The following is a 14486-nucleotide window of genomic DNA, read 5'->3' as shown; positions in this document are numbered from 1 at the left end:
AACGGGAGTAAGGATCAGACAGCCTGTGAACTCTTGGAGGCCTTGTATATTAAAAGAAACTTGTAGCGATTGTGTTAGCGCCCCATCTATCTCCATTTATAAGAATGAAACTGCTTTGTTAGATACAAGGGGGTGAGATACGTGTGTGCCTCACCTATCTTTTATGCGCTTTTTTTGGTGTAAAAACCCTTGCGCCCATGCGTGGTTCTTGTTACCTATCTTGATTTGTCCTTATATTCATTCGCATGCGCGGTGAATAAACCGATGGAAATTTGCGCTTGTCTCGTCTCGTTTGCTATGTGTTGTCTTTTTCAGCACTACAACCCCCTTCTGGAGCAATCATTTAAAAACTATGCTAAAACTCCCACCTCTACAATCACGGTCTTTTCGATACGGTCACGATCCCGACATATACATCAATTTCAATAAAACAAGAGAAACCAGACGCAAGCACAGCAAAACGATTGTGATGCCACCGACTAAAACTACTGCTTATCGCTTCTCGTTTTTCCCTCGAACTATACACCAGAACACAGTGAATTCAAAGGGCGCCGCCATATTGATGAGCGCCGGTCGCGCCATCTATCCCAAGCGCCGCGAAGTAGCAGGCCTGGGCTGCCACGCCGGAGATGCGAACCGGCGCGAAAGCGAAACTTGGGCTTTTTAGCTGGGCGGAAGGCGTGTTTCGCGTTTTAGAGCGCAGCTCTTTGGCGTCCGTTCCTGGGTTTCGCGTCGTCGTTGTCGTCGGCGTTGTCGTCGGCCTCGTAACCAGCTCGCCGACGAATCTGCTGCTCCGCCGCCGCGCATGCGCGCTGTCGGCTCTCCGGGCGAGGGAGGATGATGGAAGGGAGGAGGAGAGACTGTGGAGGAGGGCTGGCTACACAAATGGCTCTTTGGCGTCCGTTCCTTGGTTTCGCGTCGTCGTCGGCGTCGTCGTCGGCGTTGTCGTCGGCCTCGTAACCAGCTCGCCGACGAATCTGCTCCGCCGCCACGCATGCGCGCTGTCGGCTCTCCGGGCGAGGGAGGATGATGGAAGGGAGGAGGAGAGACTGTGGAGGAGGGCTGGCTACACAAATGGCTCTTTGGCGTCCGTTCCTGGGTTTCGCGTCGTCGTCGGCGTTGTCGTCGGCCTCGTAACCAGCTCCGCCCCCCTTTCATCCCCCCAGCGCTAGCAGCGACCGACTGATACCGCTTTCGTGAGTCCGCTACCGCACTCACGAAAGACGTCGTGCACTTCCTGCAACTCGCATTAACCGTCCATCGATCCACACCGATGTTAGTAGTGGGGGACTTTAATGTTGACATAAAGACAAACAGCAATTTCCTAACACTTATGCGGGAGAACACCCCGTTCCTCTCGCTCGTAACGCGTCCCACGGCTGTGACAACCTCGCGAGGCACTTGTATAGATCTCGTCTTTGAGAATCAAGCATTGGTGTACCAAGTCGAACATATATCAGTCTATTTCTCCGACCACAAAGCTTCCTTCATGACTGTCAAGAACTGTTAGTGGAGTCTTTGTTAAAGGAATACGTGTGAAAAATAAAAAAAAATTCTGTGATAGCGCATACATGTGTTGCTCGATTTCTTTGCCTCAATCTATCGAAAAGGTGAAACAGCTTATTTGCTGCGCTCAAATTTCGCATTAGGAAGTAACGTAATCGTCGGTAATTTTTTTCTAACCTGTCATTTTCGCTGTCTGGATTCAATCAAACTTCAAGACCTCATGCAAGTCCGCAATGGCCACACTGAGTGGTGTGCAGACTGCAGAAGCGAATACATCGGGTAGGTACGCTATTACGTTTGTACAAACCGCGCGCTATATGCTAGAACACGTGTGAGCTTTTTGGCACGTAACCTGTGAAGGAATTTACAGCGCTGTGGTGGTGCCATATATTATTAAAGCACGCAGAACACTGTCATCTGCACTTTCAGTTTGGTCTTGTTTGTCATGGTCTCTACTGGGTTGGCCGCGTTTGGCAACCAACTGGCGAGGTCGTTTGACTGCCTGGTTAGCAGACGCCTGCCCTTCACCACCTGCACATTGAAAACAAAATAGATGTTATAGTAAGAAGGGCTGTAGTTCTTTCCCATGCCATCACTGTTGCGAAGATATAAAGCCCTCTCAAAATGAAAGAGAAAATACACCAGGCCAATTGTATCGTGCAACCACTTAAGAGTACAACATTCAGAACAAAAGCCTACAGCACTTGAACAAGCAGCATATGATGCTAAACCTGCACTCATTGGAAAATGAGGTACTACAGTAGCTATAATGTTCAACTACATGTGCTGTCAAAGCCCGTATAACAGGGCGAGCATGACAGATGCAGGTGTTGTACAGTTGCACAAATTATGACAGGGCACGTAAAATTACCATCCCTACTTAAAGCTGCATGATCAGGACCCCTTTGGTACAAGACAACAACCGCACCTGCATTCCAAGAAATTAGCCCCACCAACGGCAGCTACCTGGTACCAGACCTGTTTCGCTTGTGCGAGGCCATCGGATTGTTGGCGCTCCCTTAGAAAAGAAAACAGTAAAAAAAAAACTAGTGAGAACGATCAAAATTTTGTTACAAAATACAAGAATAATTAAGCACCTTATTTTGCTCGCCATATGAACGGAAATATTTTGCGCTTTGCCCCGCATAACAGTTTAACAGTCCGCACGCAGTTTAGAGCTCAGGAGGCTCAAATGAATTCGTTACGAATGACACCTGCAACACCAGCTCGTAAAGGTAGGTGCGCTGCAAGAACACCTTCGGCGACGAGTAGTCGTCGTTTACGTTTTTGTGGACGCATGCTACGTGACGAGCAGACTTCGGTTTACTTTCATTAGCAATAACGCTCACCAGTAAGGCCTACAACTTGTCGTTCACGCTTAATGGTCATTCCGTGCACCAGCTGCAAGTATCGCTAACCGCAAACTCAACTGTTCCGCTTAACCGTCGGGAGCTCTGCCTGAATGAAAACACGAAAAGGCTTGCCTTTTTGTTATAGCCAAGGCGAAGCACCGGCGCGGGATTCTGCTCTAGTGGCTTGTTGCCCAGAAAGTGCTCGGAGCAAACCTGCGTGTTACACGTATTACGTTTGTAGGGCGCAAAGTTGAACGTGGCACCAAAATATACACAGATCGAATACTCACTCGTGCATTTTCACTGGGTTGGTAGTTCTTCCTATTCACTGCAGCTATCCACCGGTGGCGCAGCTTGGCATTATTCGTTGCGGATGGAAATCGGCGCAGGATGAAAACACCGCACCAGCACGATTCCCCACGTGTGTTGTGCTCTTCGCAAACAGCGCTAAGCAACCTGCTCCTTTTCCGCTGGTTGTTTTGGCATCCAAACACGACGCAATGATGCCCAGATGACTTCTTCTGCTTTGGATCCGTGTGAACGGGCACATTTCCGCACTTTGGAGCCCTAGAGCTGGCGCTTGCCATGTCTACTGGTCGCCGGCGAACACACTTTGGCAGCCCAGTACAAAACGGCGCCGGTCGACCGGGCAACCCGGGTGCGAGAGTATGCGTTCGGTTAGTCTGGGTGCGAGACTAGCGTGTTCTGGTCTATAGCAGAGTGGAATGCTCTACCGCAAGAAGTCGCTTGTATGTCCTCGGTTGATTAATTTGTGGCTGCCGTACAATCTTTGCAATGAAGCGTGTTCGTTTTAGAATCACCATTTTCCTATTTTCGTAATTTTGTATATGCTGCCTTTCCCGACGCAATAGTCTGTATAATTAAGCATTCTTTTTTTATGGTTCCTCGTAACCCAATTTTTTGTTATTTTGACTTGCAGTGCCGACTTTGTATACACTCACTCCTGCCTGGACTGCCAAGAGGCAGTTGGCAGTATGTAATAAATAAATAAATAAATAAATAAATAAATAAATAAATAAATAAATAAATAAATAAATAAATAAATACGAACTGTCGCCAGTGGGAACAAACTCACTGTCAAAGACGGTGTCATTAAGCCAAGTCTCAGTCAAGACCGCTATATCTGGGTTGTGCAAGAGCAGAAGAGGCTCCAACTGAGTGGTCTTGTTGAGTATACTACTACTAGTATTTAATACTTTCAGGGTTCGAGCTGTCTTAGTGAAAAGTCAGTTTGAATTTTTTTAAGCCTGTAGCGAGAACCCTTTGACTCATCCTAACCAAATAAGACGTTATCAATGCTTAGTTTGTCGAAAATTAGTTTCACTTGGCTCCGTCTGCTCTCCCTTTCTCGCAACTTTTCTACAGTTGTTCACGTATCTCCCAAACTCGCTTTGAATAAAAAAAAAATCATGGGGTTGTACGTGCCAAAACCACTTTCTGATAATGAGGCACGGCGTAGTGAAGGACTCCGGAAATTTTGACCACCTGGTGTTCTTTCATGTGCACCTAAATCTAAGTACACGGGTGTTTTCGCCCACATCGATATGCGGCCGCCATGGCCGAGATTCGATCGCGCGACCTCGTGCTCAGCAGCCCAACACCATAGCCACTGAGCAACCACAGCGGGTGCTTTGAATAGTCCTCGGCTATCGATATTCCGGAGCCTTTAAGCTTAGGACATGATCGTAATATTCACATTTTTTCACGAAAGACAAGAAGCTTCAGAATGACTGGTCACACCCCGCCTGCTTGCTTTTTCCCCTAGGCATCGTTCGACGCCACTCACCGTTAAACCAATTTTTTCTGAAAGACGTCATGGGTTAATTTCATTTCCAGTTCCTGACCAGACTCCATGCTATCTTCCTCTATACCATAAATGATGAGATTTTTTCTTCTGCCTCTGTTTTCCATGTCGTCCATCTGGTTCCTAACTGAAGTAAGCTGCCCCTGAAGTTCTGATATTGCGGCTTCCATATCTTGCACCTTCGCGGCTAAGAATTTAAGGCTGGATAACAGCCTCTCAATACCGTCAATCCGCTCAGTTAAAAAGGAAAGTTTGTCCTGTATCTTGTTCTCGGATACCTGCAGGCATTCCATTGTTGAATTCATCTCGGTCTGGCCAGACAGTACTTCCACTAGCATCTCTTTTTCTGTCGGACCAGGATTTCGTTCAATATCGCCGCAAGACAACAGATCTTTTGATAATCAAAAAACAGAAGACAGAAAGCTCTGGACACCCAGTGGGAAGTGCAGCAGCACTAAAAAACGGTCATCACTTCGGTAACAACGTTCACATTTAACATCGCTAACCTGCAGCGCAAAGCAAAAAAAAAAATGGCTGTGGCTTAGCTAAGGTTAAGCCCAGGATGCGAAGCATACTAGCCTTTATTTTAGTTGTTGAACCTCTGTTTAGCCTGGTGAAGTGCTGTTGCTTGGCTATATTTGGTTCGGCTAGACGAAGAAACAACTCATGCGTTACTCTGCTTCGCCTTCAAGAGTGGAACGCGACAGCGTTCCCGTCGACCCGCCAAGGGGTGTAAGACAATGGGCTACGGCCAGTGGCGTAGCCAGAAATTTTGTTCGGGGGGGGCTACGCCACTGGCCCCATATATATACATATATATATATACATACATACATATATATATATATATATATATATATATATATATATATATATATATATATATATATATATATATATATATATATATATATATATATATATATATATATATATATCCATATATATATATGGGGCCAGTGGCGTAGCCAGAAATTGTGTTCGAGGAAGCTTTAGCTCGGGTGCTCCTATTTAAATACATGTAGAAGGGGAATTCGTTTTTCCCTGCAACCACTTCACCAAATTTGAGGAGTTTTGTTGCATTTAAAAGAAAAAGTTTAATTCTAGTGACTACTGGTTTCGAATTTTTCATTTAGGTGGTCAATTATTTATTACAAATTCGCGAAATCAAAAATTTTCAGAAAACGAAACTATCAAGCTTAAAACTCCGTGACTCAACAATGAAAAATGATATCACAATTCTGTGAATTGCATCTAATAGTACATCTACAACGGACAAAATGGATATGTCACACATGAATCTCAAAACAATTTAGTATTGTGGAAATACGGCTTGTGCAGAACCCTTGTACACAACGTAACCAATTCACGTAAGATACAAATTGACATAGCAAACTTGTCCGCTTTGACTGTTATAATAGATGCCGTTTACAGAACCACAATGTCTGTTCTTCATGCATAGCTATTAGTTTGTAAACGTCGTGCTTCTATTTTTTCAAACTTTCGAATTTTTCAAAATATTTTAAACAAAATGCAGGCCCTAAATCGAAGTTGTGTTTCCAACAGAACTAGGATTGAACTTTCTCTCTCAAATGCAACGAATTTCAACAAAAGCGATTAGCAGGATTATCTAAGAAAAGCGTTTCTGCGTTTTACAAGTATTTGAATAGGCCGCATCGGATTGGGCCCGAGCTAAGGCTTCCTCTTAAACAATTTGTCAAGGGGTCAAATCCATGAATAATAACTCCATTGTCATTGCCAAAGATGGTGCAAACGAATTCTTGAACGCTACGCACAGTCAAAACAATAAAATATGTATTTTTTCACAAAAAAATATACTCGTATGTGCCAAAAATTTTGCCCAAAATAACTGATATCAATGCTTCCATATTTTTGTCTATTTAAGTAAAGAAAATATCACACAAACTTTAGAACTATATCAGTTCAAAACCAGGAAAGCAGTGCATGCCTCTGATATGAAAAATTAAAAGGCAATGAACTGAACAAGTTGAGGACAAATATGTTAACGAAACTTTGTCATTTAAGAAACGTGCTTACATTCTTGTATATATGCGATGGCCAGTGAAAAATCTCAATGACGCTGTAATTTGTATTAATGTATTACGCAGGACTAGCTGTCACCGGTCGTGTATCGTGAGTAATTGCACCGAAGTCATAGTCGCAACAGAGGGCACGTATAAAAAGCAGGAATTCTGCAAGATATACGAGGGCAAGTCAAATGAATGTGAGCCAACAACGGGGTACTTTATTTAAAAGTAGTCTTCATGAGAATTTAGACATTTGTCCCATTGACTAACGAGTCGCGTGATTCCCGTCTTATAAAACTCCTCGGGTTGCTGCTTCAAAAAGTCTGTATCTGGTTCCCTTGAGCTCTTTTTTCGGTTGCCCCAAAATGTAGAAGTCGCAAGGTGACAGGTCGGAGCTGTATGGCGGATGCTGCAGCATTTCCCACTTGAACTTTGCCAGTTTTGTATTAACCACATAAGCGACGTGGGGACAGGCACTGTCGTGGAACAAGATGACCCCATTCGTCAATTTTCCACGTTGTTCGTTCTTGATTGCGACACACTGCCGTTCTGGCGTTTCACAATATCGGAAACAATTGATAGCCTCTCAAGAATTAGCAAATTCTATCAGTAATGGACCCTGACGACCGAAAAAAAAAGTCAACAACACCTTTCCAGTGGAAATGATGGCCTTTGCATTCTTTGGGCGTGGTAAATTCGAATGTTTCCACTGTAAGCTTTGCCGTCGTGTTTCAGGCTCGTAGTAGTGGCACCAAGGTTCGTCCCCGATCACAAATGCAAACAAGAAGTCGTCATCCTCATTGTGATACCCGATCAGATGAGTCAAGGCAGCGCGAAACTTCTCCGTCTTCTCGCGATGGATCAAAATCATAGGGATCCATTGCGCACCAAAGAGCCGATAACCGAGAAGCTCATGAATTATGGCGTGAACCGAACCGTGACTGATGTTCACACGGTCTGCCAGTTCATCGATGCTTATCCTCCGTTCTTGTTTCATCAGCTCATGAACCTTTAAAATTGTTTTGGGGGGTGATTGCACGATGGTTTTTGCCCGGTCTTTGAATGTCTTTACAACGTCCTTTAAACCGTTTGCTCCAACGCTTCACAGTGGTCAATGAAATGCCGTGTTCAACATAAACGGCAGCCATACGGCGATTAATTTCTGTTTTGGAAACACCTTTAGCTGTCAAAAACTTCGCGACACCAAGCTGTTCAACTTTTGAAGTGTCCATTATGTGACGCAACCATATTCAACCCAGTGTATGAGAGCATTAAAGAACAGTTATCTTCACACCTGCGTGTCACTTTTGTAAATGAGACATGCCGTTCTCCTACGCGCATGCCTCGCAGATAATGAACCGAACCATTATTGCGCGGTTAGGGTAGGCGCACTTTCATTTGACTCACCCTCGTACATTAGAAATGCAGATACAATGGGATATACAAATGCGAAAATACGGCTTGATAAAGGACAAAAAAGTGTCACTGGAAACAAAGTTCACTGCCTGTATACACAAAACCTCGCAACAAGATATTTAAGTATACGTATAAGTATCCAATGAGTCTATGTATGTGAGAAAAAGTAACTGTATGTAATGCGTCAAACAAGGCAAATAAACATGTTGCACAATCACGGAAGGTGGCGCGTTTGCTCCCCGCTTTTCTCCTTTGCGCACACAAGACTGAGCCACCATCGTCGGCTCACCCATTCCACCTGCCCTCCTACGCTTTCACTCGCACATACTGCATGCAGCGCATTGTCACGATGTTATCACCCTTGGACTTTATACGAAACATGAGGGCGACGGCGACGGCAGGAATGCGCCTGGAGTGTCCATATAATTGCTGTCGAAATAATATAATAAACGCATCCGGCAACTGAAGCGTCCCGTCGCCCATTACTTTCCGTAAAAGAAGTATCAAATTCGAACTTTCACCATGCGACAATTCGCTGCGCCGCAACAATGTATTTTTTTTCTGTGTGGTGGAGGCGCCGAAATGAAAAAAAGAACGCATAGGAAACTATGTTGGCCAGAATCGAATGCCTACATCGGGCACCTAATGGGGCTACGGAATTAATACCGAAGTAAACATGAGTCGATTGGCCCACTGAGAACCATACGCATACTGCTCAGTATCCTACACCGGCGAAACAAGACTTTCCGGAAAGGTTCCGCTCAAGGAACGCGGTGCAATCCTTCGAGTCCCCACAGTGACGGCGGCGAGCGACCATTGTTTTTTTTTCTCGTCTGCTAGCCAGAAAGCTTCCAAAACTCTGTCAGGTGAAGATCCACTCGGCCAGAGCAAACCGAACGCCCACCGAAGTGCACCGCGCGGTGGTCGGGGCCATACCAGAAAAACATATGCGCTCTGGCTCGCTCTGGCAGCCTACGGGTAGGGTAGCGAGAACAAAAAAAAAAATTGAAGGGGCTCAATGTGTCCTCGGCGAATAAAAGTCAAAGTAGAAAAAATAAATAAGAACGTAGTTACTTTGACTGGCTTTAGTGTCTTCACATGGATGTTCTGGCGTAGGTTAAAAAAAATGTTCATATTTCTTTATGTGACATGACGGCACAAATGAACCACCCCAACGCATCGTCTCATTGGACCACGCTGCGTGCTTTGTCGACTCGTCTGCTAGTGTGTTGATGTGGCTTGTCTCGTTGTATGTTCCGATGTAAGACTTTAGAAAAGTCAGTCGACCTTTGGTGCCAAATGTTTAAGACAACATTAAACCCACAAAGTTCAGCAATTGAAAATTTAAAGCACAACTTTGGAAATGTCAATGCACGTTTCACATCAAGAGCTTATTAGATTTATACCCATAAAGTTTCGCAATTGATATCCATGCACTCCATAGATTTCGTGGCCTCAGTGAGATGCCGCGGCGAGCCCGCTCACAATCAAAGCGCCCTTGAAACTTTGTGCTTGGATGGGACTGCTTGGCGTTATGTGACTGCCGGTGTATGGGCGTTGCCACGATATCGAGCCCGAGTTCGCAATCTTTACGGTTAAATGTCTTTTCGAGCGTCAAAAAGACATTCTAGACAAAATCCAGAGTGATTTCCGGCGCCGGGGGTCGCTTTGGTCGGCGGTGCATGGACAGCACGAAAAAATTTCGGGGGGGGCTGAAGCCCCATAAGCCCCCCCCCTTGGCTACGCCCCTGGCTACGGCGCAGCGACTACGCGCTCCGCATTGGACGCGGTGAGCGTCGAGCAACGCAGCGTTCGGTGCGGCAACGAAATGTGCGCCTGAGCAAACGACGCACGCCTGAGCCTTAGAAATGGCTCATTTCTTAAGCAACACCGCATTCACTAGAGGCGCTTTTGTACCGCTTTGAAGCATCGTACTCGTGGCTCAGTGGTAGCGTCTGCGTCTCACACTCCGGAGACCCTGGTTCGATTCCCACCCAGCCCATCTTGGAAGAGTTGAGCCAAAGCCACCTAGAAACAGTCTCTGTAGCACGCCGCAACATTCTCTTCTCATTCCAACGAGCAGCTCTGTCTCCAGAAGGCATCTTACCTCGTGAGTGTCTAGCAGAGGCAAGCGCAGCTGCTTATATACCGCCGCGACGTCGCGAGCGACGGCGCGAGTTCGAGCCCCGTTTCTCCTCTGTCGTGACGTCATGGTGTCACGTGGTATTGAAGGCGACACCGCCGCGCCTGAGGAGCTGAGTTGAGCTCTCGTGATATGCTTCGCATAAAAGGATTGCTCAGCATGTTGCCGTGTCTGCTGCTGCCATGCCCACTGGCGAAGAACGGCTCCGGCAGTATTCTTATGGTCGTTGGAAGTGCCACATGACATGATGTTGGTGCCTTGGTGTCTCTTCAACGCGACGTGACTACAGTAGATATCTAAAATTACAAAACGTCATGCGTTCACTTGGCACTTCCACAAGGATTGACTGAACCGCTTTGGCCATGACGGGACTCCCGAATAACTTCGGGTAACAGCCGCCAAATGCACGGTGCGTTTCTTGCATCCCCCACACACCGGAATGCCCCGCTCAGCAGTGCCAAGCCACCACAGCGGCGGGTTTTCGCAAAGCAGATAATCATCATCATCATCAGCCTGGTTACGCCCACTGCAGGGCAAAGGCCTCTCCCATATTGCTCCAACAACCCCGGTCATGTACTAATTGCGGCCATGGCGTCCCTGCAAACGTCCTAATCTCATCCGCCCACCTAACTTTCTGGCGCCCCCTGCTACGCTTCCCTTCCCTTGGAATCCGTCCGTAACCCTTAATGACCATCGGTTATCATCCCTCCTCATTATATGTCCTGCCCATGCCCATTCCTTTTTCTTGATTTCAACTAAGATGTCATTAACTCGCGTTTGTTCCCTCACCCAATCTGCTCTTTCCTTATCCCTTAACGTTACACCTATCATTCTTCGTTCCGTAGCTCGTTGCGTTGTCCTCAATTTGAGTAGAACCCTTTTTGTAAGCCTCCAGGTTTCTGCCCCGAAGGTGAGTACTGGTAAGACACAGCTATTATACACTTTTCTCTTGAGGGATAATGGCAATCTGCTGTTCATGATCTGAGAATGCCTGCCAAATGCACTGCAGCCCATTCTTATTCTTCTGATTATTTCCGTCTTGTAGGCAGGCCGGCGGTGCGGTAACGAAAGTGCTTTATTCATGGGAGGAAGCAATATATGTACACTTAGAAAGGGGGTGACGTAGACGTCACGTGTTAACAGTCTGGGCGCTATCAGAATGACACCGTGATATGGCTACATCTCCCCTTTATTGATTATAAGGTCTAGAAGTCTCATCTGGCAACGGGTATCGACAGGGTTCCCGACGCAATCTTGTGCTCCTGCGTAACTGCTGTTGTCCAGGACGGAGCTCCTCTTCTGAAGGCCCCTGCGAGGTTGATTCTTGCTCCGATTGAGGTGCTGCCTCCTGCAGGTGCTCTCTTGTGCAACGGATTTCACGACCGTCTTCGGTCTTCACAATCGTAGAGCTTGGCGTTGCGGCTGGCCTTAGAAATATAGCTGGAGATCACGTTCTCTGGAGAATGTCGTACGTCGTTACGTGTTGTCCCGGCGTCAGTGGGGAATGGTTCCTGGCGCTGCGGTCCTAGTGGATCTTTTTCCATGCGCCGGATCGCCTGGAGACGGCCGTGGACATGCTCGCTGGGTATGGCCTCTGGCTCCAGGTGAGTAGTTGGTACCGGCAGGAGGGTCCGGGTCTGCCGCCCCATGAGCCTCTGCACAGGAGACTTCAAAACCGGGTCCCTGGGGGTATTACGCCACTCAAGCAGAGCAATTTGAAAATCTGGTGTGCGAAAAGAGCACATTTTGAGCAGCTTCTTGGCCTCCTGAACAGCTCTTTCCGTCATGCCATTAGAACGCGGGTGATATGGACTTGACGTGACATGCACAATGTCTAGTTTTCTTTAAAAATCCTTGAAATCTGATCTACTGAAGGGGGGCCCATTGTCACTATACAGCTTCTGGGGCAGCCCATGCTCTGAAAAAACTTGTGCACGCCAAGTCTTCAGCGCATTTGACGTGGTGTGGCGAAGTTCTCGGACTTCAAAGAAAAAGAAATAGAAGTCAACCATGACGGCAAACGCCCGACCGCCATAGTGAAACAGATCCACGCCTACGGACTCTCATGGCAGGGTCGGAACACCATGGCTCAAACGTGGCATTTTCTGGTTTCGTGGCTGGTGCATTTGGCATACCTTGTAGGTCTTGCAAAACTGTTTAATATCTGGGGACATATTTGACCAGACCATTACACTGCTGGCCTTCGCTTTCATCTTATCTGCCCCAGCATGCGCTGTGTGAAGAAGCTGCATGATCTCTGCCCATTTCGATTTAAGTATAATTATCTGGTTGCTTCAGAACACTAGCCCATCTTGTGCGTGAACTTCTTCCCTGTAGGTCCAGTATGGCCTTCCCGGCTCTGGGACTCCATCCTTGTGGTTCGGCCACGCCGTCTCTGCGTATTCACGGATGATGATAAGTGCCGGATCCTCGTTTGTAGCATCCCGCAAGGTTTTCAAGCGGTGTTCCGACGCTGAAACATAGTCAAGCACATTCACTTGAAACTGCTCGGTTTGTTCTTGCAGTGCCACCTTATTAGGAAACCGCGATAAGGCATCCGCTACGAATAGCTATTTACCCGGTTTGTATTGCAAAGTTATTGGGTAGCGCTGCAAGCTGAGGCGCATTCGCTGCAAACGAAACGGGCACTGATGCAGGGGCTTGGTGAAGATCGGTATCAAAGGCCAGTGATCCGTTTCGACGATCACGTCTGCTGGGCCGAAAATATAATCATAGAACTTCGTGCACTCATTTACTATTGCAAGCGTTTCTTTTTCAATCTGCGCATAACGCTGTTGTGCTTCTGTTAGAGATCTGGACGAGAAGGCTACGGGATGGCCGTCTTGAATCAAAACAGCCCCTACACCCGACTGGCTAGCATCGACAGAAAGCGTTACTGCCTTCATCGGGTCGAAGTAGGAAAGAATCGGCGCCGTTATCAGTGCCTGGCGCAGTTCTTCAAAACTGGCCTGTTGCTTTTCTGTCCAGACCCATGCGTTACCTTTTCGCAGTAGTTCTCTTAGCGGTTCCGTCAAGTGAGACATGTTCGGAATGAAACGCTGTACATAGTTCATTGTGCCGAGAAAAATTTGCAGTTGCTTACTGGTCTTAGGCTCGTGTATTTCCAGAATGTCCTGAACACGCTCCGGGTCGATGCGCAGGCCTTGAGTAGTGAGGATGTGTCCCAAGTAGCGAACCCTCACCTGCAGGAAGGTGCATTTTTTGAGGTTAAGTCGCAGATTGTGCTCATGGCAGCGCGTCAATACGCGTGTCAGGTTGCAGTCATGCTCATCTTTTCTCTTGCCCCAGACTAGTATATCATCCATTACAACTGCGACACCGGGTAAACCGTCTAAGAAACCATGCATTGCAGCTTGAAAAAATTCTGGGGCTGACGAAATTCCAAAGGGCATTCGGAGGAATTGATAGCGCCCGTATGGCGTACTCATAGTGCAGATTTTTGAACTTTCTTCCGTTAGCGTATTCTGCCAAAATCCTGATGCTGCATCAAGCGTAGAAAAAAATTTTGCCCCGGACAGCCGCGGAACTATGTCTTTTAAAGTTGGCATGGGGTAATTTTCTCGAAGCAACTGTTTGTTCAGGGCGATTGGATCGAGGCGCATACGCACTTTTTCTTTTTTGACCACGTTCACCATGTGGCTAGACCATTCGGTTGGTTCATTTACCTTAGTAATGACGCCCTGCTGCTCCATGAGCTGCAGTTCTGCCAGAACTTTGTCTTGCAGGGTGACGGGGACCCTCCTAGCAGGCACGACGGTTCCCGCGCTGCCGGGTTTCAGCTTCATCTGGTACTCTACGCCTATCAGTTGTCCTAGCCCGCTGAAAACATCTGCGAAAGGTTGGGCTGGGGGATATAGTTCTTCACTGGCGACTTTCTGTATGCGGTATATAAACCCCAGGCGTTCTGCAACTGCCCCGCTGAGCGTCAGTGGAACATCGTGCTCAGCGTCGAAAAATTGTTCTTCGCATTTTTTGTTGTTAGCGCAAAGCAGAAGCTTGATTTTTGCTTGTGCCGTAGTCCTGTGACCAAAGAACGCTGTTAGAGTCGCCTTGCAGGCTTTCTTTGGCTTAGCAGGTAATCTTTCCAGCTCGTTTATAGAGATAACGCAACAGTTTTCTCCTGTGTCCAGTTTGCACGTGAAAGGTTGGCCTTCGATGTGAACTGCTGCTGCCCA

The 14486-nt window shown here is 47.0% G+C and overlaps 1 long non-coding RNA gene across 1 annotated transcript; it reads right to left on the bottom strand.

The window, feature by feature from the left end:
- Positions 1–1901: 1901 nt before the first annotated feature.
- On the bottom strand, positions 1902–3231 carry LOC139047624 (uncharacterized). The gene is made up of 3 exons (XR_011507270.1): positions 3149–3231; positions 2991–3071; positions 1902–2037 (listed from the first exon to the last, which is right to left on the bottom strand). It is a non-coding gene; the product is annotated as an uncharacterized lncRNA (long non-coding RNA).
- Between the last annotated feature and the right edge of the window lie 11255 nt (positions 3232–14486).

This window comes from Dermacentor albipictus, chromosome 7 (assembly GCF_038994185.2).
Source record: "Dermacentor albipictus isolate Rhodes 1998 colony chromosome 7, USDA_Dalb.pri_finalv2, whole genome shotgun sequence".
NCBI lineage: Eukaryota > Metazoa > Arthropoda > Arachnida > Ixodida > Ixodidae > Dermacentor > Dermacentor albipictus.
This window is presented reverse-complemented; position numbering and strand designations above follow the sequence as displayed.